The sequence below is a fragment of the Nyctereutes procyonoides genome, unplaced genomic scaffold (assembly GCF_905146905.1).
Source record: "Nyctereutes procyonoides isolate TBG_1078 unplaced genomic scaffold, NYPRO_anot_genome, whole genome shotgun sequence".
Classification (NCBI taxonomy): Eukaryota; Metazoa; Chordata; class Mammalia; order Carnivora; family Canidae; genus Nyctereutes; species Nyctereutes procyonoides.
In genome coordinates this window covers 38,994,635-39,020,393 of record NW_026575043.1, presented here as the reverse complement: position 1 = coordinate 39,020,393, position 25,759 = coordinate 38,994,635, and the positions used below count along the sequence as shown (strand labels likewise).

Here is a 25,759-nt window from a genome sequence, read left to right as displayed (position 1 = left end):
ATCTATGGGGAAGTGCAGCCAAAACCTCCTCATGGCCTCAGAAAGGCTCACCCTTAGAGGCAGGAGAGAAAGTGAGGTGGGGAAAGAGTCAACATCACCATAGGAAGTGAAGCTCCCGGGTACCACTCTCCTGTTCATTGCTTAGTGGTAATCAACTCCATTCCATCTCTGCCAAGGTGTGTTCATCTCTCCAATGTGACCTTCCAAGACTGTGCCTCCTTGCACACTTTCTGCCTAATATGTTCAGGAGTGCAGTTTCCCTTCCGTTATCCATAAACCAATACTGAGACTCAATCTACTGTTATCTATGGACTATTAATAAACTATAAGTAAAGCATTGGTAGATCTCACTTTATTCACTAATTTGATTGTGAGGACTGAATTAAGATTTTCATAATGTGAAGCCTAATAAAACTGTAACCTCCCATCCTATACTTCTACATCTGAAACCAGTATTGGTGTTCATAGATGTATATTTTAATAAGCATCCCAAGAGATCTGCATGAAAGTGAGTGTTTAAGAAGCATCTATTATTTTATTAACATAAAATTATTCCTGAATATCCCTTTAAATGCAAAGAGAGTAACATCTTCTGACTCAATCATTCCCCAAATGGCACTAAAGATCCAAGAACACTGAGAAACTGACTCAAAATCGCAATCTATTGGTGACACAACAGCCTGCAGTGGAGCAGTGCATGCCCAGGAGATATAGAATTGAGGGACAATACATGACCAGTGGATTTGTAATTCAGCCTGCAGACTGTACAATCTCAGCATTATGGTTCCTGACTACCATTGGTTTCCAAGGAAATATCTAGAGACAAAGGGTAGCATGATATTTTATATATGATTTGTTGGTACCTCTAACTAAGGTTGTGCAAGACTTGACATTATACGTGGGTGGTTTCTATTATTTTTGCCTCAAAACGCATTATCTTTATTAAGTATTGATATACTAACTTAACTTGGAAAATTGAATTAGCAGTTAATTTTACATCAACAGTCATATTAAATGTAAAGGAAAATTATAGGCAAATAAGACATATCTGCAGCCATAATTGATACATTGTAGATTTTGTACAAGGAATGAGGAAACACTTCGTGTATTTCATGTTTGCTAGAACTTACACTGAAATTCTTCATCACTCTCCTTGACATCATTCCCACAAACAACTTCAGGCCAGTAGGCTTCACTAGAGAATTCTATCAAGCATTTAATAGGGAATCATGAGAATACTAAGAGAAGAAGGATGAATTAGAATGTATTATAAACCTGGTTTTCCTCTTTTATTCTAAATTAAAACAATTTTTAAATAAGAAAATTAAAAATCCATGTGTTTCATAACATAGGAAACAAAATATAACAACATATTTACATACTCAATCTAACAATGTACCAAAAGTGGTCATTTAAAACACTTCATATTTGTATAACATTTTATTTTATTTTTTATTGGAATTCAGTTTGCCAACAAATAGCATAACACCCAGTGCTCATCCCGCCAAATGACCCCTCAGTGCCCATCACCCAGTCACCCCAAACCCCGCCCACCTCCCTTTACACTACCCCTTGTTAATTTCCCAGAGTTAGGAGTCTCTCATGTTCTGTCTTCCTCTCTGATATTTCCCAATCATTTTCTCTCCTTTCCCTTTATTCCCTTTCACTATTTTTTATATTCCCCAAATGAATGAGACCATATAATGTTTGTCCTTCTCCTATTGACTTATTTCACTCAGCATAATACCCTCCAGTTCCATCCATCTTGAAGCAAATGGTATTTGTCGTTTCTAATGGCTGAGTAATATTCCATTGTATACACAGACCACATCTTCTTTATCCATTCATCTTTCAATGGACACCGAGGCTCCTTCCACAGTTTGGCTATTGTGGACATTGCTGCTAGAAACATCGGGGTGCAGGTGTCCCGGCGTTTCACTGCATCTGAATCTTTGGGGTAAATCCCCAGCATTGCAATTGCTGGGTTGTAGGGCAGATCTATTTTTAAGTCTTTGAGGAACCTCCACACAGTTTTCCAGAGTGGCTGCACCAGTTCACATCCCCACCAACAGTGCAGGAGGGTTCCCCTTTCTCCGCATCCTCTCCAACATTTGTGGTTTCCTGCCTTGTAAATTTCCCCCATTCTCACTGGTGTGAGGTGGTATCACATTGTGGTTTTGATTTGTATTTCCCTGATGGCAAGTGATGCAGAGCATTTTCTCATGTACATGTTGGCCATGTCTATGTCTTCCTCTGTGAGATTTCTCTTCATGTCTTTTGCCCATTTCATAATTGGATTGTTTGTTTCTTTGCTGTTGAGTTTAAGAAGTTCTTTATAGATCTTGGATACTAGCCTTTTATCTGATACGTCATTTGCAAATATCTTCTCCCATTCTGTAGGTTGTCTTTTAGTTTTGTTGACTGTTTCTTTTGCTGTGCAGAAGCTTCTTATCTTGATGAAGTCCCAATAGTTCATTTTTGCTTTTGTTTCTCTTGCCTTCCGGGATGTATCTTGCAAGAAGTTACTGTGGCCGAGTTCAAAAAGGGTGTTGCCTGTGTTCTCCTCTAGGATTTTGATGGAATCTTGTCTCACATTTAGATCTTTCATCCATTTTGAGTTTATCTTTGTGTATGGTGAAAGAGAGTGGTCTAGTTTCATTCTTCTGCATGTGGATGTCCAAATTTCCGAGGACTATTTATTGAAGAGACTGTCTTTTTTCCAGTGGATAGTCATTCCCCGTTTGTCAAATATTAGTTGACCAAAAAGTTGAGGGTCCACTTCAGGATTCTTTATTCTGTTCCACTGATCTATGTGCCTGTTTTTGTGCCATTACCACACTGTCTTGATGACCACAGCTTTCTAGGACAATCTGAAATCTGGCATTGTGATGCTCCCAGCTCTGGTTTTCTTTTTAAAAATTCCCCTGGCTAAAAAAAATAAAAATAAAAATAAAAAAAATAAAAATAAAAATAAAAATAAAATTCCCCTGGCTATTCGGGTTCTTTTCTGATTCCACACAAATCTTAAGATGATTTGTTTCAGCTCTCTGAAGAAAATTCATGGTATTTTGATAGGGATTGCATTAGACATGTCAATTGTCCTGAGTAACATTGACATTTTCATAATATTGATTCTTCCAATCCATGAGCATGGAATATTTTTCCATCTCTTTGTGCCTTCATCCATTGCTTTCAGAAGTGTTCTGTATTTTTTAGGGTATAGATCCTTTACCTCTTTGGTTAGGTTTATTCCTAGGTATCTTATGTTTTTGGGTGCAATTGTAAATGGGACTGACTCCTTAATTTCTCTTTCTTCAGTCTCATTGTTAGTGTGTAGAAATGCCACTGACTTCTGGGCTTTGATTTTGTATCCTGCCACACTGCCAAATTGCTGTATGAGGCTTGCTAATGGTTTATGTATCTTATTAATTCTTTCAAAGGACCAACTCCTGGTTTTGTTAATCTGTTCCACAGTTCTTCTGGTCTCTATTTCATTGAGTTCTGCTCGAATCTTTATTAACTCTCTTCTTCTGAGTGTAGGATCTATTTGCTGTTTTTTCTCCAGCTCCTTTAGGTGCAAGGTAAGCTTTTGTATTTGAGTTCTTTCCAGTGTTTGGATGGATGCTTGTATTGCGATGTATTTCCCCCTCAGGACTGCTTTTCCTGTATCCCAAGGATTTTGAACAATTGTATCTTCATTCTCATTAGTTTCCATGAATCTTTTTATTTCTTCCCTAATTTGCTGTTTGACCCTTTCATCTTTTAGCAGGATGGCCCTTAACCTCCACGTGTTTGAAATCCTTCCAAACTTCTTGTGATTTAGTTCTAATTTCAAAGCATTATGGTCTGAAAATTACAGGGGACGATCCCAATCTTTTGGTGTTGTTTAAGACCTGATTTCTGACTCACTGTTTGGAGAAAGTTCCATCAGCACTTGAGAAGAATGTGTATTCAGTTGCATTTGTATGTAAAGTTCTGTAAATTTCTGTGAAATCCATCTGGTCCAGTGTATCATTTAAGGCTCTTGTTTCTTTGGAGATGTTGTGCTTAGAAGACCTGTCGATTTTAGAAAGCGCTACATCCAAGTCATGAAGTGTAAGTGTAATATTATCTAAGTATGTCTTAACTTTGGTTATTAATTGATTGATATACTTGGCAGGTCCCACATTTGGGACATAAATATCCCAAATATTTATTTTGAGGACCATTTGAATGTTAAATGGTTCTCCAACCTTTTATTTTCAGGCTGTAGGTGTCCTTCTGTCTAAAATGAGTCTCTTGTAGACAGCAAATAGATGGGTCTTGCTTTTTTATCCAGTCTGAAACTCTACGCCTTTTGATGGGGTCATTGAGCCCATTCACATTCAGCGTTGCTATTGAAAAATATGAATTTAGTGTCATCATGATACCTATTCAGTCCTTGTTTTTGTGGATTGTTCCCTTGAACTTCCTCTATTACAGAATCCCCTTAATATTTATTGCAGAGCTGACTTGGTGGTCACATATTCTTTCAGTTCCTGCCTATCTTGGAAACTCTTTATCTCTCCTTCTATTCTGAATGAGAGTCTTGCTGCATAAAGTATTCTTGGCTGCATGTTCTTCTCATTTAGGACCCTGAATATATCCTGCAAGCCCTTTCTGGCCTGCCAGTCTCTGTGGAGAGGTCTGCTGTTAATCTAATATTTCTCCCCATAAAAGTTAGAGATTTCTTTCCTCTTGCTGCTTTAAGGATCTTTTCTTTATCTTTGGAATTTGCAAGCTTCACTATTAAATGTCGAGGTTTTGAGTGGTTTTTATTGATTTTAGGGGGGTGGAACCTCTCTATTTCCTGGATCTGAATGCCTGTTTCCCTTCCCAGATTAGGAAAGTTTTCTTTCTTTTCTTTTTTTTAAGATTTTATTTATTTATTCATGAGAGACACAGAGAGAGAGAGAGGGAGGCAGAGGCACAGGCAGAGGGAGAAGCAGGCTTCATGCAGGGAGCCTGACGTGGGACTCGACCCTGGGTCTCCAGGATCAGGCCCTGGGCTGAAGGCGGCACTAAACCGCTGAGCCACCCGGGCTGCCTGATTAGGAAAGTTTTCAGCTATGATTTGTTCCAATACATATTCTGGACCTTTGTCTCTTTCAGCGCCCTAGGGAACCCCAATTAAACGTAGATTCTTCTTTCTGAGGCTGTCAGTTAATTCCCTTAAAATATCCTCATGATTTTTTAATTGTTTTTTCTTTTCTCCTTATTTTCCCTCTTTGCCATCAACTTGATTTCTATGTCACTCACTCGTTCTTCTACCTCGTTAACCCTCATCGATAGGACCTCTAGTTTGGATTGTATCTCATTTGATTTTTAATTTCTGCCTGATTAGATCTAAGTTCTGCAGTTATGAAGTCTCTTGAGTCCTTTATAGTTTTTTTTCTAGAGCCACCCGTAGCTTTATAATAGTGCTTCTGCATTGGCTTTCTGACATTGAATTGTAATCCAAATTTTGTAACTCTGTGGGAGAGAGGACTGTTTCTGATTCTTTTGTGGTGAGTTTTTCCTTCTAGTCATTTTGCTCAGTGCACAGTGGCCAAAAACAAGTTGTACTGGAAAAAGGAGAAAAAGAGAGCAGAGAGAAAAGAAAAGAAAAAGAAAAAAAGAAGCAGAAGAGAAAAAAAAAAAGAGAAAAAAAGGGGGGGGAGGCAAACAGAAAACAAAAAGAAGGGGAGTATCCTATGATTCTGTATACTGTAAACCCCTCGACTTCCCCTGGAACTTTCCAGTGCTGCTTGGTCAATAATTTGTTTTTCCCCCTGTCTGTCTAGCTGGTCTTCTGGGGGAGGGGCCTGATGTACTGATTCTCAGGTATGAGCACCTGGGGGAGCTGCTCAGCCCCTGCCTGGTGCAGGGCTCAGTGAAAGATGTTTAAGCTGTTTATCCAGTGAGGCCACTGTGAGGCTCAGTGGGGGCTGTTTACCCTGTGAGACCCCAGGAGGAACAGCAGCAGTGGCGGCGGCCAGCTCCCCAGCCCTAGAGTCAGCTCCCGCAGTAACTACCGCAGCTCCCAGTCCACAGGGGCCTGGATGCTCCCGGGCCGGGCGCTGACCTACTCAGCTCGGACCCCGGCTGCAGGTGTCCTCACTGTCCTGGGCACTCCCTCCCCCGCCTGTCCCGGGGCGAGACCAGATCCTGGGCTTTGTCCCCGGCGCCCTGGGCTCCCGGGCCTGCGCTGCTGGAATTGCGCTCCTGGCCACGCAGCCCCCTCTGCAGAGCCTCCGCCCGAGTCCCCCCAGCTGCTCCCGGGCCGCGGGGAGTGCTGCAGCAATTTAGGGAGCTGGGTCGCGGGGTGTGGGGCTCTCCCCAGGGGCAGGGGCTCTGTTAGTGCCCCCAGGAGCCTGAGGGCATCCCCGCCCTCCTGGGGTCCTGCTCCGACTCCCTGCGAGCGCCTGTCCATCCGGGAAGGTTGGTGCAGTTCCTGCTCCTCCGGGAGGGGCTCTTCTGACTGGGGCACTCGCAGCAGCCTCAGCCCGGCTCCTCGGGGCCCCTCCCCCTCGGATGCCTTTTGTTTCTTTATTTCTTTTTCCCAGTCTTCCTATCTTGATAGAAGCGGGAACTCTTCTCACTGTAGCATTCCAGCTGTTCTCTCTTTAAATCTCAGGCCAAATTCGTAGGTTCTCAGGATGATTCGAAAGTTATCTAGCAAGTTGGTAGGGACAGGTGACTTGGGGACCCCACTTTTCCACCATCTTGCCCCCTCTCGAGTATCAGATTTAAATTTCAGGAAGACATCATTTATGAACATAGCTATGAATTGCAGAAATGACTCAAAATATGAACTACTAGAAACCATGTGATCCCTTGGGTAAAAATTGACCTTGATCACCAGGGACGATTGGGGCTGAGACTAGTTGTGTTCATTCTCTCAGTGATGAGGCACATGGAATGAGGGGAGCAGATGTGAAGAGGCACTGAACCATGCATCAGATGCCCCAAACCGGGTAGAGCCTTTGAGCTCCCAGTGCTGGTTCCCTGACACCCTGTGGGAGAAAACACTTATGTGACAGGACACACCACAGGGGACACAGTGATCTCTAGCTCTGGTCAGCCTGCATCAGTATGTCCTCTCAGAGGTACAAGACAGCCCAGAGGAAGCTCCTGCCTGACTCATGTAGGATCACTCAGGACCCACGGGGGCGCTGCTCTATCACCTTCCTGCCTGAGAGGACTCCTGGGGACTTGGGTGATTCTGTCTCCAGTCTATCAATCCCTCCATTCTGCTCTGGCTGCAGACCCCCACCCAGATCTGCCCCACTGGAAAGTCAATAGGACGCTGGTGTCTGGGGAAGGCTTGGGGCAATGTGTCTAGGTGGACACCCTCAGGGACCCTTGCTCCATATATGACTTCCAATTGTGCTCTTGATGAAATATGCAGTAAGTGCCTGAGTCCTTTATCTGCCATCATTTCAGTTGTTATTTCTTACTGGATTTTCTCATTTATATCACTACTTTATAGTTATTTATGGAGAAATATATTGTTTGTGTTTTCAGCTTTCCGAATTCTTTTTTTTTCTTTTGTATGAATACCATTCCTCATCTCAAAATTTGATAGATGTGAAATTCCTTTTGTCTTCTAAAGTGTCAGAGATGCCTTTGTTTAATAGGAAATTCATGAGTATTGTTCTCTGATATGAGTTCAGGCTCTCAAACATGAAGAGAAAGGAAAAAAATGCATGATTTATCAAACCAACAATTTACAAGTAATTCCAAAATCAATGTCAGTCTTTTGGTATCTAACACTGGGGCAAACATGAGGCCTGAGCCTCATCTTCCCCTGTTCCTGGAGAATCCTTAGGCTCCTGCCAGTCCTCCTTCTCCAGGTTCCTTCCCCAGCCTTCCAGGACCATCTGGTCCTCAGCAGAGCACAAAGGGAAATGGAGTTCAAAATGCTCCATGAGGATCACTTATTCACAGAGTATTGGGTTCATTTCTCATAAAGAGACATTCTCGGTTGGCACCCCCTGGACTATTTGTAGACACTGTCCATGATTATCTAAGAGGAAACCACCATCGCTACATCTGTCACATGGGCTCTGAGATTCACAGTGTCCTCATGGATGGAGGAGTGGCTGCTAGGATCCTCCAAGGAAATAAGGAGCAAAGTCTCTGGGGAGGGAAGGAAATGTTCCAGAGAGTGATTAGAGTTGAGGTGATTTAGAGGCTGGGCCAGGAGTTGGAGAATGTATCCATCTCCTCATACAGCTGTCAGGATTCTCAGCGAGGAACTTTGGGATGGAGGTCACCAGGGTCATAGGTAAGTGATCTAGTGAAAGATGTCTTCCTGACAATCAGTGTTCCAGGCCACCCTGCAGACGTTTGTATGTGTGAGGTCCCAGCATCTGTCCCTTTCAAGATCTCCCAGGTGATTTGCGGGTGACCATGGGGGAGGGATAGAGAGGAAGCTGATTTGCATAAAGCACTTGCTTATTATCATAGGTCTAGAGTCAAGAAAAGGCCCAGGGACACCCTACTCCAGCCAAAGAGCCTCTGGAGCCCACCTCCAGTGAGGGTCCCCACCATGGCCTGGACGGTGCTTTTTCTCGGGCTACTTGCTCATGGCTTAGGTCAGGGAAATGGACTCTGCATCTGTTGGGGGAACATAAAAGCAGTGACTCATGTGACCCTTGTCTCCCATAACTATACCTTTCTCTCCTCTTGGTTTTAGGAGCAGATTCTCAGATTGTGGTGACCCAGGAGACATCGTTGTCAGTGTCTCCAGGAGGGAGAGTCACACTCACTTGTGGCCTCAGCTCTGGGTCAGTCACTACAAGTAACTACCCCAACTGGTTCCAGCAGACCCCAGGGCAGAGTCCTGGCACGATTATCTACAGCACAAACAGCCTCCCCTCTGGGGTCCCTGATTGCTTCGCTGGATCTATCTCTGGTAACAAAGCTGCCCTCACCATCACAGGAGCCCAGCCTGAGGACGAGGCTATTACTGTTTTACACGACATGGCAGTGGGAGCAGCTACACTTACCCACAGCATCTCAGATAAGGAGAAAGTGAGACAAAAACCCCTGGGTCCTTTTATCTGGTCCTCATCATTGAGAAGCTTCTGTGGAGCTTACAGTCAGGTGCATGACAGTGATGCTAAGCACAGTGATAGAGACAGATGAGGGGGTGGGCCACAGTCCTGGGGCCATAGCTCCCACGCAGGGACACAGGCACTAAGGTAGTTAATCCCGTTACTGGTGACAGCAGTAGAGCATATGCCCCCGGGATGCTGGCATGAAATGATGCCTCCCTGTAACCTTTTCCTTTCTTAAAGACAATATCCATGGACCCTCTAAACTGTTAGACAAAATGTTTATTAATACTAATAAATTTTAACATCACTAATAATTTTTTGCTCATAAAACATGTAGAATAGTAGATGAAGTCCATACAGATGACAGCACACACAATCATACTATGTTTTAGGAAACATTACATGTATATTTATATTTTCCTTTTTTTAAGATTTTATTTTTCTGGAATGACTACATCCAGCATGGGGCTCAAACCTACAACCGAGATCAAGAATCCCACCCTCCAGTGAGTGAGCCAACAGGGAGCCCCTATAGATGCATATTTATTATTCTAAAGGATTTTATTTCTTTATTCATGAGTGATACACAGAGAAAGGCAGAGACATAGGCAGAGGGAGAAGAAGGCTCCCTGTAGGGAGCCTGATGTGGGGCTCTATCCCGGGACTGCAGGATCATGCCCTGAGCCAAAGGCAGACACTTAACTGTGGACCACCTATGCATCCCTAAATGTGTGTTTCAACAGAAAAATGATTTTATGTATTTATCTGAGAGAGATGGGATGAGACAGGAGGAGCTGAGGGACAGGGACAAGCAGACTACTTGGTGAATAGGCACCCCAATGCAAGGCTGGATATCAGGACCCCAGCATCACAACTTAAGCCGAAGGCAAATCATTAACCACTTGAGCCACCCAGGCATCACAATTTTGCAAAATAATTTATTTAAATTCAATTTGTCAACATATATCACCAGTACACATCCCTTCAATGCTGTCCTTAGTGCCCATCACCCAGTCAGCCCTTCCCCCACCTACCTCCCTTTCTGCAACCCTGTTTTTTTCCCATAGTCAGGAGTCTCTTATGGTTTGTCTTCCTCTCAAACTTTCCCCCACTCAGTTTTCCTCCTTTCCTTTATAGTCCTGTTTGCTATTTCTTTTTTTAGTAAAGATTTTATTTATTCATGAGAGACACACACACAGAGAGAAGCAGAGACCCACGCAGAGGGAGAAGCATGCTCCAGGCAGAGAGCCCAACATGGGACTCGATCTCGGGACCCCAGGCTCATGCCCTGGGCCGAAGGCGGTGCTAAACCGCTGAGCCATCTGGGCCATCGTTCACTATTTCTTATATTCTACATATGCGTGAAACCATTTGATGATTGTCCTTCTACGATTGATTCTTTTAACTCAGCCAATACCTTCTATTTCTATTCACATTGACATAAATTGTAGGTAATTTATCCTTTCTGATGGCCGAGTAATATTGCATTGTATATATCCTCTTTATCCGTTCATCTGTCAAAGGATATGGTGGCTCCTTCCAAGTCTTTTAAAAAATATTTATTTATTTATTCATGAGAGACACAGAGAGAAAAAGAGGCAGAGACACAGGCAGAGGGAGAAGGAGGCTCCATGCAGGGAGACCAATGTGAGACTGGATCCCGAGTCTCCAGGATAACGCTCTGGGCTGAAGGTGGCGCTAAACCGCTGAGCCACCCAGGCTGTCCAGAGAGAGGATATTAATCAAAATAAGGAAAGAAGCTCTCAAGTCGAAAATTATACATAAGTCTTAAATGCACATTGTTTATGGAAGAAGAACATATCAACGCTACATCCACATCATTGAAATTTCATTGTATTTTGGAAGAGGTGGGAATGTAGAGGTGGTAAGGAGGCCAGGGATTGACCGGGCGGGGGGTGGAATGAGGAGGGGGAGTGTGTGAGGTGATTGTATTTGTGGTGATATTACTCTCTTACACGGCACTGTGACGACGGCCACACCACACTGATGTGTTGTCACAACTCAGTAAACTGTACCCCAGAGCGACAGCACCTTCGTGCAGGCAGAGAATGTCTTCTAGGAGTCTGGGGTCCATGACAGAGCTCACAGGGGACATCATCCCATCCAGTGCTCCAAGGAGGTGTCACCCCATGTCCCTGAAGGGAGGAGACAGGAAAGTGGGGACCTGAGGGAGATTGGACAGTTTGAAAAGGGAGCAAAGAAACTGCACCTGAGCCCCTTAGTCCAGGTGACAGAGTGTGCCCCCTGGGCGGAGGGGTCAGTCATTGTGATGTTTCAGAGCCATGCCTGGAATTGAACCACAACCTCTAAGTTCACAGATGGTGGGAGCCAGCGTTGTCCCTTCAGAAACAAAAGGTCCTCTGTTGTGAGGGTCTCGGCCTCTCCATAACCAATGTCATGGTCAGATCTGTCCTTGTGGTTCTGATGGCGACTGCAGGACGTCCTTCAGCTGCAACACAGGGACTTTGAAAACTAAAGATTGATTACTTATAAACCTGGAAATTGGGGCCAGAAACAGAAATCATTGTAGAGACAGGTCTAGCCTGTGGCCTCCCCACCAGGAGTGTAGACAGAGGCTCAGCTGACAGAAGGAACTGGGGTCAGAGAGACACAGAGACAGAGAGAGACTAGGCTTCAGGGACCCACATTGGAGTCCATGGGGGCAGCATCCCTGATGTCTTTGTCCATGTGCTCCCTGCCCTGGGGATCGTGCTGACCTCGAGCTTCACTCTAATCCTGGAGAAGCAGTGGAGCAGTGGGGACAGTTGGAGACAGTCCCCACGGAGGAACCACAGCAGGGGATTCTGAGCCATTTGGGGTCATGAGGTGAAGCTTCAAGAAGGTTGGGTGTGACCTGGGTGTTTTCTACTCCAAGCATAATGGGTAGGGGACTCACAGCACTGGAGGCAGGGGGCTATGTTCTGGGCTCCTGTCCCCTCCTCTTAGCTAAGGGGGACTGGGTCTGGGACAGCAGGGGACTGGAAGCCTGTCCCTAGGGTCTATGGGGTGCTGGCAGCTGGGAAGGAAGTCGCTGCTTGAGCCTGAGCCTGGGCCCAGGACCCACCTGCTATAAAGCCCAGACCACCACAGTTCAGGAGGGTCCTCCTGCCCAAGAGGACATCAGGGAGAAGATGGGGTGCGGAGCAGTGACTGACCAGGATGACACCCTCTCCCCAGGGGTTGAAAGGATGATAGAGAGCCCCTAGCTCTCCCTCCCTGTGGCTGGGGTCCTGGGGATGTACAGGTGGAGGGAGAGGTTGGGGTTCTCCATCCCCACATCTTCATGATGCCCACTGTCCCCGACACTGCAGCCTGACCTTGGACATTCAGCTTATGCTCCTCCATGAATCCTCTTCCCCGCTGGTGTGTGAAGGTCTGCAAACATACCCTCCAACATATGCTCACTGTTCTAAGCCCTCCATGAACATTCCCGTGGGGAAACCAAGAGGGGCAGGTGTCACCTCATCTGACAGCGAGCTCACCCTGGGAGACCTAGAACAGTGAGGAGGACTCACAGGGCCACAAACTGCAGGCACCCTGCAGGGGAGGCCCCCGGAGCCAGCCTGGACTGAGGGATGCTGCCTGCAGGACTCCTGTCTCCCATCCTGTACCCAGGGAGGGGACCCAGGGTTCTTTCCTAGACTCCTGTCCCCCCCTACATGACCACACCCACCCCGGGGTCTGCTCACCTGGCCTGCACACCAGCACCATGCCAAGGGCACTGCTCCTGCTGCTCAAGGTCAGGGTCTCCCATTTTTGAAATAGGAAATCAGTGTTTGTGTTCCTTCCCCAGATCTTCCTGTCATTCATGCACAAAGAAGCCCCTCCTTACCTGAGGCTCCCCTGCAGTGACACCAGCACCCTCTCAGGGGCCCATGATAGCAGAGACCTCTGTACCCACGATCCTCTTCCCCCTCTCACCTCGCATTCCTCCTGGGAGCACAGCTGCCGAGAACACTGCCTGCTGTGTTTCTGCCTCAGTTGCTCTGCGCAAATCACCTGGTTTCTTCAGTCCTTTCCTCTTCTGTGTGCCCACCCATCTCAGGGTGACATCATCACCAGATGATATTCTCACTCTGTGAAATCACCACGTCCCTTCATGGTTTGAACATGGTCTTCATGCCCTGGTCTCATTTTCTCTTCTGTGTGCAGAACACTGTCACTCCTCTCTCAAGACAGACATGAGTACCTTCCCCTGAGGAGTTCCTAAATGTCTCAGAGGGTGGGATGATTTCACCCTTTCATATGGGTTATGGATTATATAAATTCTTTTTTAAAAAAGATTTATTTATTTATTTATTTATTTATTTATTTATTTATTTATGAAAGACACACACACACACACACACACACACACACACAGAGAGAGAGAGAGAGAGAGGCAGAGATACAGGCAGAGGGAGAAGCAGGTTCCATGCCGGGCGCCCAACATGGGACTCAATCCCGGGTCTCCAGGATCACATCCTGGTTGGAAGGCGGCGCTAAACCGCTGAGCCACCTGGGCTGTCCAGGATTATATAAATTCTTACACCCACAGGAGTGCTTCTTTCTGTATATCTCTTCCCTCTATTTGGAAGCTTTTAAATCACAGACACTGTATCCATGTTCTTTACATCAGGCCCCACAGGGGGCTTCACACAGTCCTACAGGTCACTGCTGAGTGCTGGTGACTGAGCCCATGATATAAACCTCAGGACACTGAGGACCCTGAGAGGGACATGTAACCAGGAGGGGTCACTCTGCATCCCCTGGGTCCTGCAGGTGGACCCTCCCAGGTTGGGGGACTCCGCTGGCCTCAGGGCTGGGCAGAGGCTGAGCTGCCCCCTGTGCCCCTGGTGAGACCCAGCAGCCTGGTGCCCTCAGGGCCTGTCAGAGGCTCCTGGGCAGGGTCCTGTGGGGGTTCCCAATGCTGCACACACCACCCCCTCCTGAGTCCAACTCAGAGCAGGTCCTGCCCTCAGCCTCCTCTGTCCTCTCTTCTCCTGAACACTATCAGATGGAGTCTGAGAGAGTCTGGAAGGGGCTGCAAGTTTGCATAAGCAGCCCCTTCATTTCCAGAAGACAGTAGGGAGGATAAGACAAGCCTGGGTCACCTCACACCAACTATGGAGTCCAGGTGTTGTGTCACTATGCTCTGCTCTTTCTGCTTGGGAACAGCGCCAGTTTTATGGATGAGCTCCCAGGGTGATCTTCCCCCAAAACTGAGATTCTCCTAGATTCAATGACCCATCCCCCATGAGGGTCTCTGTTTTCAGGTTCTCTGTCCCAGCCTGTGCTGACCCAGCCGCCCTCAGGGTCTGGGGGCATGGGCCAGAGGTTCACCTTCTCTGTTCTGGAAGCACAAACAACATGGGTGATAATTATGTTAACTAGTACGAACAGCTTCCAGGAATGGCCCCTAAAACCATCATCTAACTGGATCATATCAGACCCTCAGGGGTCCTGGATCGATTTTCTGGCTCCAAGTCTGGCAGCTCAGCCACCCTGACCATCTCTGGGCTCCAGGCTGAGGACTAGGCTGATTATTATTGCTCATCCTGGGATGATAGTCTCAATGCTCCCGCGGTGCTCCAGGCCTGGGGGGAAGTGAGACAAAACACACTCATGTGTGAAGACGGGGAGACGCCAGCAGTTCCTCCTCAAAGTAGCCTGTGATTGTGCTTATTCTTTCCTGATGCCCTGGGCCCAGGTCCATCCCAGGGCCTGCCTGAGGTGAGGCTCCTCCTGCCCCTTCTGTCCTCAGTGTCACTCAGAGCAGCCCCTCCTGAATGAAGAGTCTTCCTGTAAACAGACATGTCTTGTCTTCTTCGGCTGTGAGCAATTACCTCTAGGCTGGTTGATATTCATTTTTAACTTCTGAATTTAAAATAAATGAAACATTTTCTTTTGCCTCTGAATATACCATGGTTCTCAACAATACCCACTTTATGCTTAAATAAGTCAGCCTTATTTCCTTTTGATTTTATACACTATCTGGTTATAACTAGTGCTGGCGGTTTTGTCTTATTTTCTGATTTTTTGTTAAATAGACGCAAACATAAAATTATAAAAATAAATCCAAAAACTTTTGCTCAGGGAAAACCTGCACAAGAATGTTTATACCAGCTTCATTCACAGCCTCTAAAAACTGAAGGCAACCAGATATCTGCCCCTGGAGGTTTATTGCAGGTTTATATATAATGAACACACAGCTGTTCCTGACTAACATGTCATCCAATTGGTGGCACATTTGTAAAACTGGATATTTTTCACAGTATTATGACTATTGTATTACATTTTTGAAGAGCCATTGTCTTGAGAGTGTAATGATACCTGCTGTTTCTTAGAGGCTAAAAGAAGAAAAAGTACACATGTACAGAGAAAATTGTTTTTGAGCAATGAAATTCTTCAATATGCTACTGTGGTGGTACTGAAATGACACTATGGCACTGTCAGAATTCACTGAACCGTGTAGAGCCACTTGACAGAGTCCTTAAATCTGCTATAAAAGTCAATTATGAGGTTTAGTGCCCATGAAGGAATGTAGTCTGTGACCAAACCCATGGACCTGGAGGACAAACCTGTGAGCCCACCTCAGTGCAGCGCTCGGGGGAAAGCTGCTCCACTGAGTGACTTTGAACATGAGTGGAGCCTGTAAGTGTAAAGTCACGAGAGACTGCACGGAGCTCTATCTAAGAGACAGGGGTGTGTCCCGGGGAGAACAGGTGCATGGTTTGTTGGGGCTGAGCTGTGTCCTGGAACTGCGCAATTGAGTAAATGGATGGGCGCTGCTGCAAGCTGATTGCTCACTTCAGGAATGGAGATTCACCAAAGTAGGAGGCCTGAGTGAAGACTATGGTCATGGATTTTAGCTGGAGATGGTAGTTTGCAATCATGTGTAATTTGGGGGAGACTGATAATTGCACATGGAAATCGTCACCACTATGTTCATGTTTGGATTACTTACTCCTACATAGAATTCCTTTGAGTTTCCGCTGTGAGGGATTAGACATAGTGAAGCCCCATAATGTCACTGTGGTGCATTTCCCCAGATATTGCTCTCTAATCCCATTCTTTCAGGAGGACAGGCAGGCTTCTTGGGAGAAATGCTTGATCCCCAGGTCAGGGATTACACAGGATGAACAGGGAGCACCTTGCAGTGTCAGAAAGTGAAGAATCTGTCAGAACAAAGACAAGGACATCAATGCACTCCCACCATGCATACACAGGTACACACACATACACACACACACACACACAATGACAGGATGTGTCGAGGAGTTCATGAGCCAACTGAAAATGCTGCCACTGCAAAAAACTGGAAATATTTGAGGACCAAATGATGTAATAGCATTGACTTTTAGCTCCAAGTCTATGAGAGCTGTCCACGGACCATATTGTTAACTGCATGTACCAATGAATAAACAGAAGAGACACTTTCCTATGCAGAGGATTTCAAGTAACAGGTGTAAACTCTTGGCCTGAATGATGTCAGGCATAATCCTCACTCAGTAAGTGTGGACATAGACACCAACCAGCAAACAAGGAAAACCTGAGAGAATGTCGGAGTAGGAGAAGCTTAAGGAGATACCAGGAATGGAGCAGCCCCGGTGGTCAACAGTTTAATGCTGCCTTCAGCCCAGGGTTTCATCCTGGAGACCTGGGATCGAGTCCTGCATCAGGCTTCCTGCATGGAGCCTGTTTCTCCTGCTGCCTCTCTCTCTCTGTCTGTCTCTCATGAATAAATAAATAAAATCTTTTTTAAAAAAAGGAGATACCAGAAATGTAATGAAGAAAAGGGACATCAGGTAAAAACTAGAAAATGTGAACAAACTGGGGATATATATCATTATGGATTGATTCCAGTCTCCACTCATTCACGTGATAAAAAGTTCTCAAACATTTCATGTTTCAGGATGTGTCAAAATAAGGAAATGGGAGATGTTTCAGATGTAATCATATCAGGTGAACCAGTAAGGATTAATCTAATGTGGAGTCTTTCTCTCCCTTTGGTTTTCCTCTGACACTTTGTTTGGAATGATGGTAAAAGTCTTCTCAGTGTGTTAGAGAACAGAGCTATGGACTGAAGTTTCATTGTCATAGAGAGCCTTGATATAACAGAAAAAAGTTTCTGTGGCCTTTTTACTGTCAATCCCTGCTGCATTTACCAAATAATTACAAGGCTGAATTGTTGAGGTTGGAAACCAAGTCCTGGGGGTCCCCTGATTTAGGAGTAGAGAAATAAATCCTAAGGTTTTTGTATCATATAAATTTTTAAATAAATCCTTATACTCTTAACAATTAGAATCTGGACTAATTAAAAAGGAAAATGAATCATAAGTATATCACAGAGACACAAGAAATAATGAATTCCCAGGCTCACTGCATAGGGAAAATGAAAACCCAGACTGGGAAGCATGAATAGTGGACACTTTCATGCTGAGATCATTTTAGTGTGTACAAATGCAGACATCATTGCCAGGGCCAGTGCACTGGGGGTCATGTGATGTAACAGGAGACTCTCATAATATAGTACCAGCATCATTGGTCCCTCAGGTAGGATTACCCATGTAGATCTTATCAGGTATGAATGAACAATGAATCTTGGGAAAGAGTTGGCCTTGAATTTGGTTTTGACTGGAGACTGATCAGGACTCCAGAGCCATGCAGACAGCAAGCTCAAAGGTTAGGTAATGCTAATATATTACCTCACATAAACACTGTTAAATAAATCCTATATGCAGCAGCCTGCGTCTTATTAGTGACCTGGAGAAAATTAATGCTTTTGTCCCAAACTCCCTCAGTTCAACCCCACGATGCCTACTGCTCACTCAATCTGGTTCCTTGGTTGGGAAGGTCTTGGAAAAATGTCTGTTCATTGGGCCTAGATCTCAGACATCCATCCCCCATGAATTCTGAACAATAATTCTGGGTTAGGGTCCAATGCACGTATCATGAGGGTTCTCAGTGTAGGAGGTGGAAGACAACTCAGTAGAAGAGGCCTCCATTTATAGTAATGTTCTGTTTAAACCAATCCTCATACTGAGTACAAAACTGGTATCAAAATATATTAAGTGTATGAGAGAGTCCCATATATAAGCAGTTATCAGGCTAAATTTCAAGGAAACTTTGAACCCAGGAAAGTCAGCAGGATCAGAAGACACTTTTCCCTGATAGCATTCTATTCTTATGGCAAAGAGAAGCATCTAAGGTCCTAGCAGGGCAGTCTGAGGGGACATCACAGGAGAATCTAAACACACAACAACAAGGGTCAAAGTGGAAATTGGTTCCATGTAGAATTATTATAAGGTATGAATCACTTAGGTACGGTGGGCCTTTATGGCATTTAGTTGGTTCAAGATGATGGTGGACTGGATATGACCTCAGGCACCTGGAAGAGGTAAACTCCACTCTCAGAGATGCTGAAACACTTGGGAACAGACTCCCTGTGCAGTACACCATGTATTTAACCATCCGGGGGTTGTTCGTGACTTTGAAAAAATAAAAAAGCCCTGTCAGCCCGAAACTCCACGGTGGGCACCTCTCCATTCACTGCTCTGGGCTATGACATCATCTGCAGTCAACTGCAAAATCTGGACATCATTGCAGGAGTCCTGGGAGGGTCAGAGAGCCTGGAGGACTCAGTGTCTCAGCCCAGCAGGTGGCACCGTGGGACAGGTCCCTTGAGGCCAGGCTTCTGGTCCAGCCCAGCCAGGGAAATACTCTAGTAATTCTTGCACACTTGGCAGGTAGTGTCCTCACTGCCGTGTAACTCTGCAGCATCCGTGCCCCTGGAGGTGCATGGGTGCTCAGCTCTGACTCCCTCCCTTGTTCATGTTGCATCCTCCTCCCCGTGTAGTCATTGCCCAGGCTGGTGTTCAGGCAGGACAGACAATCTCCTCACCTGGAGACGTTCCCATGATGAAATGAATCACCTGCAATGCTACCTGGTCTAGGACAAGGGACCACTGTGGAGGGGAGGATGGAATGCCAACCGTGTGGCCTCAGCCAGCAGAGCCCTGGGCTTCTCTGTCTTCTCCTCTCCTCCCCTCCTCCCTCATAGACCAGGGCTTCCATTCAGGGATGAATAGAAAAGATGCAGGGGTGGGGGAAGCATTTGTACTACTTGGTTCCCATCATCGTTGTGTGTTTGGTCATCACCCTGTTCCTTCTGTCACCTTATGGCCTCCAGCTTTCCTTTCAGGACCCCTCAGACTAAGCCCTCAGGCTTGTCGTTAATGTAGCACTTACATCCTTCCCTTGGGGGAGGGAAGGGTTCCCTCAGCCCTGGTTGTCTGTGAATGTCTCCACACCTTGTACAAATCATATATGGTCTTTATGTGACATGGGATCAACAGATTCAGCATCAGCCCTCTACCTGTTATCCCAATTGACCTCACCTGTGTCTCTCCAGGCATTCCTGACTCTGTTGGCATCGCCCTCCATCCACCTGACACTCTAGACCATCCCTCCCTCTCCCACAGCCTGGAGTCCAGTCAGTCAGCTCCCACTGTCCCACCTGGGGACACAAGCCCCTGCACCCTTCCCCATTGCCTTCACTGTCATGATCCTCCAGCCCCTCCCTCCTCCTAAGGACCCTTCTAGGTCTCCCCGTCCCACATTCTGTACTAGGATGTCCACTGAAGTTAATTCTCTAATGAGCACCCCTGAAGACAGGACAGGCACAGCTGGGATGAAAAATCTCACAGTAAATGGAGGGGAAGGAGGTCACAGGATGACCCTGCACTGGTCCCTGCTTGATGCCCAGGCCATTCTCTGTCCCCAAAACCCTGGCAGCTTCATCAGACTTTTCTGTGTCCTCTCAACCCTGCTCAGGAAGTGCCCAGCATTCCCACCTCTGTGTCCTCCTCTGTGAAGATGTGTGTCCCCCCCCACAAGCTCCTGCTCACGTCCAGCACCCAGAGCCAATCCACCTTCCCTGAGCCCCACCAGCAGGAACAGAGACCCTCTGCTATCTGTTCCCTGTGTCTGGTCCTCAGCTCCACAGCAGTTCCTGGCTCTCCTGGAAGAGGACTGCACAGATCCCTCCTTCTAGAACCCAGTCCATGTAGGAATCCTGATCAGAGACAGCACCCCTAGACCTCTACCCATCGCTGGAGAGTTACTCTCACATGGTGGGAGTGCAGGAGTCAGAGAAGCAGGGGAAGAGGAGGCTTGCCTGAGGTGGGAAAGAAGGAGAGTTGCCCAGAGACTAGCAGGGGGAAGTAGGATGGAGTCTGGGGGTCTGCAGGACAGGGGCTCGCAGTTATGAAATCCCTTCTCTGACACAGTCTTGGGGCTGGGTACCTTGCTTTCAGTGGGAACTAAATAGCCATGTCCTCTCTGAGCTGAGATGGGTCTTTGGACATGGGCCTGTGGGGGTCCCAGCAGCTTCTTCCTCCAGGTCAACCAGAGAGAAGCTAATGCATCAGGAATCTTCCCTGTCAAAGGGCCACAGACCAAAAAATGCAGAGGACGGAGAGACAGGCGTGATCACATTAGTATGAGCAGCCCTTCCTCTGTGAGGCCATGGAACAAGGAATAACAGGCCAGGGTCACCCCGGCCTCAGGTCTGTGGCCTAAGAAGGGACTGCGCCACCATGGCTTGGATCCCTGTCCTCCTTGTGCTTCTCCGTCACAGGTAGGTACAGGCCCCAGTGCAAGGGCGGGGGGGTGGGGTGGGGGTGGATCCCAGCCTGTGTCATATCTGCGTGGCTCAGCTCCTCAATCACAAGCAAACCTGTCTCTTGTCTTCATTGTGATGTGTGGGTGTCTTCAGGTTCTCTATCCCAGGCTGTGGTGACCCAGCTTCCTTCTCTGCATCCCTGGGAACAACAGCCAGACTCACATGCACCCTGAGCTGTGGCTTCAGTATTGATAGATATGTTGTAAGCTGGTTCCAGCAGAAGGCAGAGAGCCTTCCCTGGTACCTACTGTACTATTACTTGGACTCAAGTACACAGTTGGGCTCTGGCGTCCCCAGCTGCTTCTCTGGATCCAAGACAAGGCCACATTCACAAACGAGTAGACCCATCTCTGGTTGGGTCTAGAGCTCCAACCCCACCTGAGACTGATGCACAATTGCAGCCACATTGTCTTGATATAGGAAAAAGCAAGAGAACCCAGGCCCTCAAGGAGAGATGTCTGGTCCCCCACCAAGATGAGCAGCTGAGATCAGATAAACTGAGGTCTGAGGAGGGGACACTCCCGAATGGCTGGTGCACACAGGAAGTTTGACGTCCCCCTCCCTCAGGACCACCCAGAGCCTCAGTGAATGTAAGGTCCCTGCATCCCATTGCATTAAGCCTGCATGAAGGGAGCAGAGTGACATCAGCCAGATGACAGAGTAGGAGTTTCTTGAACTCCAATAAAAAAATACACAAAAATAAACAAAAACGGGAGGTTAGAACACAAATACATTTCTGTGAGAACATGTGGAACTCATGCTTCTAATGCCCAAGGATGGAACCCATTCTGAGAGTCAGACCTGGACATGCCAATGGAGAGGGAACTGGTGAGCCCTGGAAACCAGCTGGGCTCTCAGGGCTTTGGGCCTTGCCGAGGTGTGTGCCCTGTGACCAGGAGGGGGCGCTGAGGGACTGCCCTGTGGTCCCTACAGGGCTGCTCAGTGAGGCCCCTTCACTCAGGGTGCCTGGGCCTGAGGACTGGGTTCTGAGCTCCCTGATGGGGACTCAGCATCTGTGTCCCCTCTGGCCTGGCAGTCTCCCCTGGGAGCCTGTGTGAGGTCTCAGCAGGTGCTTCCCCCCAGGGCTCAAGCCACCTCCATCCTCCTCAGTGTGTGGTGTGAGCAGAGCTCCAGGATCAGGGCCCAGGGAGGGGCTTGGAAGTCAGTGGGTGGAGCCCATGTGCATGGACAGCCCCTCCTGTGGCAGAGGGGGGAGGAGAAGAGGAGGCCTGGGGTTGCCCAGCCCACGGAGGGGACCAGGGACTGTGTCACCCTGGCTTGGGATCTTTAATGTTCATTCTACTCTGTCTGTGCACAGGTCAGGACTGACCTCAGGGACACAGAGCCACTGTCAGCCTACATCAGCTGGTCTAGCTTAGAGGTGTGAGGAAATTCAGTCTGGCCCCTGCTCCATCACCCACATATGTGTCTGCAGGTTCCCCGTCCCAGCCTGTGCTGACCCAGCCGACCTCCCTCTCTGCATCCCTGGGAACAACAGCCAGACTCACCTGCACCCTGAGCAGCGGCTGCAGCAGTGGCCATACGCTGGTCCCAGCAGCCAGGAAGCTTCCTGAGTACCTGCTGATGGTCTACTGAGACTCACCAGGGCCCCGGGGTCCCCAGCCGCTTCTCTGGCTCCAAGGGCACCTTGGCCAATGCAGGGATCCTGCTCATCTCTGGGCTACAGCCTGAGGACGAGGCTGACTGTCACTGTGCTACAGACCATGGCAGTGGGAGCAGCTCCCGATACTCACAGCGTCTGAGATAAGGAGGACGTGAGACAAAGACCCCTGGTCCCACAGACATGGTCTGGAGCTACTTTTCAGAGAATCTTACCCGGAGATACATGCAGGGGGCACATATATGTTGGAAGGGCTGGGTTCTTTTTAATATTCTATTTATTTATATATTTATTTATGAGCGACATGGGGAGAGAGGCAGAGACATAGGCAGAGGGAGAAGCAGGCTCCCTGTGGGGAACCTGATGCAGGACTCCAACCCTGGACCTGGGATCACAGTCTGAGCCAAAGACAGATGCTCAATCACTGAGGCACCCAGGTGCCCCGAAGGTCTTGTTTCAGAAGATGAAAGAGAAAAACTAAGGATATGCCTGCAAAGTGACACCTCATAGGACATCTGAGGAAGACAGGAAGAGATGAGAGATCAGAGCCCAACTGCACACCCCCTTGGGGGCCGGAGAAGATGGACAGGGATAGATACTGTGTCTGCAACTGAACCTGCCTCCCAGCAAATATTCATCAGAGAAAACCACAAATGAATTTGCTGAAGATTCCAGTCCCCAGGGTCCATCTATGGGGAGGAGAATGACCAGAAATTGGGGCTGCATGTGAAACCCTACATTGTCCTTCCTGTTTCTGTCACTCGGCAGCACCTGTAAGTCTGATTCAGGGATGTTGTTACAGGGCTGCTCTCATGTGAGTCCTCACTGCCTGGATCAATCCTCCCTCAGGGACAAGGGCTTTGAGACACGGGCCTTGAAATCCTGGTACCAGGACCTGAGATAAAGGGTAATCCCTCAGTTTGTTGAGAAGGCTTAGAAGGGAATGAGGGCCACTTGGCCTAATTTTAGGTCACGCGTGCACAAACATGCACATGCACACTCACACACACTCACCAGTGTCTCATCTCTGGTTGTATATTGTCCTGGGCTCTGCAGTTTTTGGGCTTCTCCATCCGTTCAAATGTTAGGCTAATCTGTGCTCACCTGCTGTCCTTGATGTCACAGTCTCCAGAAGGCACTAACCCTAGTAGCAAGGAACATGAGTGACTGAGGTGTTGTCACCTGGGCAACCAGGATGTGCTCCTGGGGACAAAGCTGATCCTCAGGATTCCTAGGGAGAGTCTCTGTCCCCATGGGCAGCTCAGCCCTCCACCATTTCTGGGATCTAATCAGCGCCTGAGGTTGATCAGCACATCGATTCTGGGACCCCAGCCTCAGGGCTGCTCTGAAGTCAAAGCAAAGTCAAAGTCCCTGTGCTCTCCTGGGCTGTCACTCCCACAGTCTCACCAGGGACATGTCCAGCCAGGCTGGATCTCTGCTAAATCATCTGTTCCAAGTCAGGACCACAGGGTCTGTGACCTCAGGGACGTGGCCCCTCATCTCCACTCTCCACCACTCACAGGGGACCTTTGCCATCAACTCTGAGTCCAGGTGCCTTTTGCCAATAGAACTTCATTCTCCTCATGGGTGGCTGAATGAGCAATTGCTCTGTCCTGAACATGCTAGACACAGGTGCCTGGGCGCCAGCTGTGCCCACCCCAGATATTAGTGGGACCCTGAATTCCTCATCCTGGAATCTCGTCTGTGTATGGGAATTCCAGTACTTAGATGGCTGTGAAGTTCGTACAACAGGGTCCTCATGGGGGCTCATGGGCACCACTTCAGGTTTTCCAACTTGCATGATCAGACCCATGATATAATCATAAGGTTAAAAAAAGAGACAAATCATTTTATAAAATGTTTATAAATGTCTATTTAAATGAAAGCCAAAGTCATTTCTTTTTTTAAAACTTTTTATTTATTTATCCATTAGACACAGAGAGAGAGAGGCAGAGACACATTCAGAGGGTGAAGCAGGGTCCCCGCAGGGAGCCTGATGCAGGTCTCGATTCCAGGACCCTGGATTCATGACCTGAGCCAACGGCAGATGCTCAATCACTGAGCCACCAGGTGCAACTGCACTGAGGTTTTAAATGCCGCTTCCATCGTTATTCTCCGTGCAGTCCGCACAGATCTGTGAACAATATACTCATAATTCCACCTGCGTCTTCACAGTGACATCATCATTGAGTCTTAGTCAATGCACATTGAGAAGATTTTCTTAAAAAGAACATTCATCCAATTTATGTGCACAGTTGGTCTAGGGGGTGACCAATACACAATCTCTTCCTCTGGATTCTTGGCAGAAATTCTCCAGCTGTCACTTCTTCCTGCTAAAACACCCTGGCACGTCTGCCCCTTGTGCTCTGAGGTCAGTGGCACACACACAACCAAACGTGGCAGGGCTACTGTGGACCTGTGTCCATGTGGGGGAGGACAGACGCTGGGAGGGAGTCACTGCCCACAGAGTGGGGAAAACTAAGGTTTAAAACAGGTGAAAACAGTGAAAGATGACAACAATGTTGAGTGTGTAACCTTTCCAGGAAAGCACATGAGGGCTTCCACCCACAACCTGGAAAATCTCGCTCCTTGGGTCTTCAGTATTTCAGCAAACTCAGAGAAGGAGAGGGCTGCAACCAGGGTCATCATATATGAGGAAGGTCTCCACATCCTGCGCAGAAGAGGCCACTTGTACACGGCGACCCTTCACTCCTCTGGATGTGACAGTGATGTGAGACGAATTGGTGTAGCAACACCACCTCAGTCCTGAGTGGCTCATGAAAAGCCAAGGGATCCGTGGTAGAGACGAACAGAGAGAGAGGCAGAGACACAGGCAGAGGGAGAAGCAGGCTCCCTGCACAGAGCCGGATGGGGGGCTTGAACCCAGGACTCCAGGATCATGCCCTGAGCCAAAGACAGACGCTTAACCACTGAGCCACCCAGGAGTCCCTCACACCGAGCAATGAGAGTGTAGCCTAAAATCTATGCCACAGTCATGGGAGACCACATGCGGGGAGACTTGTCCAGATCATAGGAGGAGAGTGGACAGAGCTCTGGAGACAGGACCTGTGTCCTATGGGCAACTGATCCCCAGGTCATGCAGGGTGAGGCGGTGTCAGGATGCCTGAAGGCGATTGAGGCATATTTCTGAGGGGTCAGGCTTGATCACAGCTGGGAACACCACCTGGCACTGACTGTGGCCTCTGCTCAGGGCTCAGAGCTGGGACCTCCCGAACCACACCCCAGCCCCAAGCAGCCCCTCCTCTGCCCACCCCCCTGACATCCTTAGGCAGAGGGACCTGACCCAGGGCTAGGGAGGGGTCAGAGAGCTGAGGTCTCATTTGCATGGGAGGGCTCCTCCCTCTCTCAGAGGATGAAGAGGGGAAGGGA

At 47.6% G+C, this 25,759-nt stretch overlaps 1 pseudogene; it reads left to right on the top strand.

The window, feature by feature from the left end:
• Positions 1-8,551: 8,551 nt before the first annotated feature.
• LOC129508303 (immunoglobulin lambda variable 8-61-like) lies at positions 8,552-9,029 on the top strand (annotated as a pseudogene).
• Positions 9,030-25,759: the final 16,730 nt, after the last annotated feature.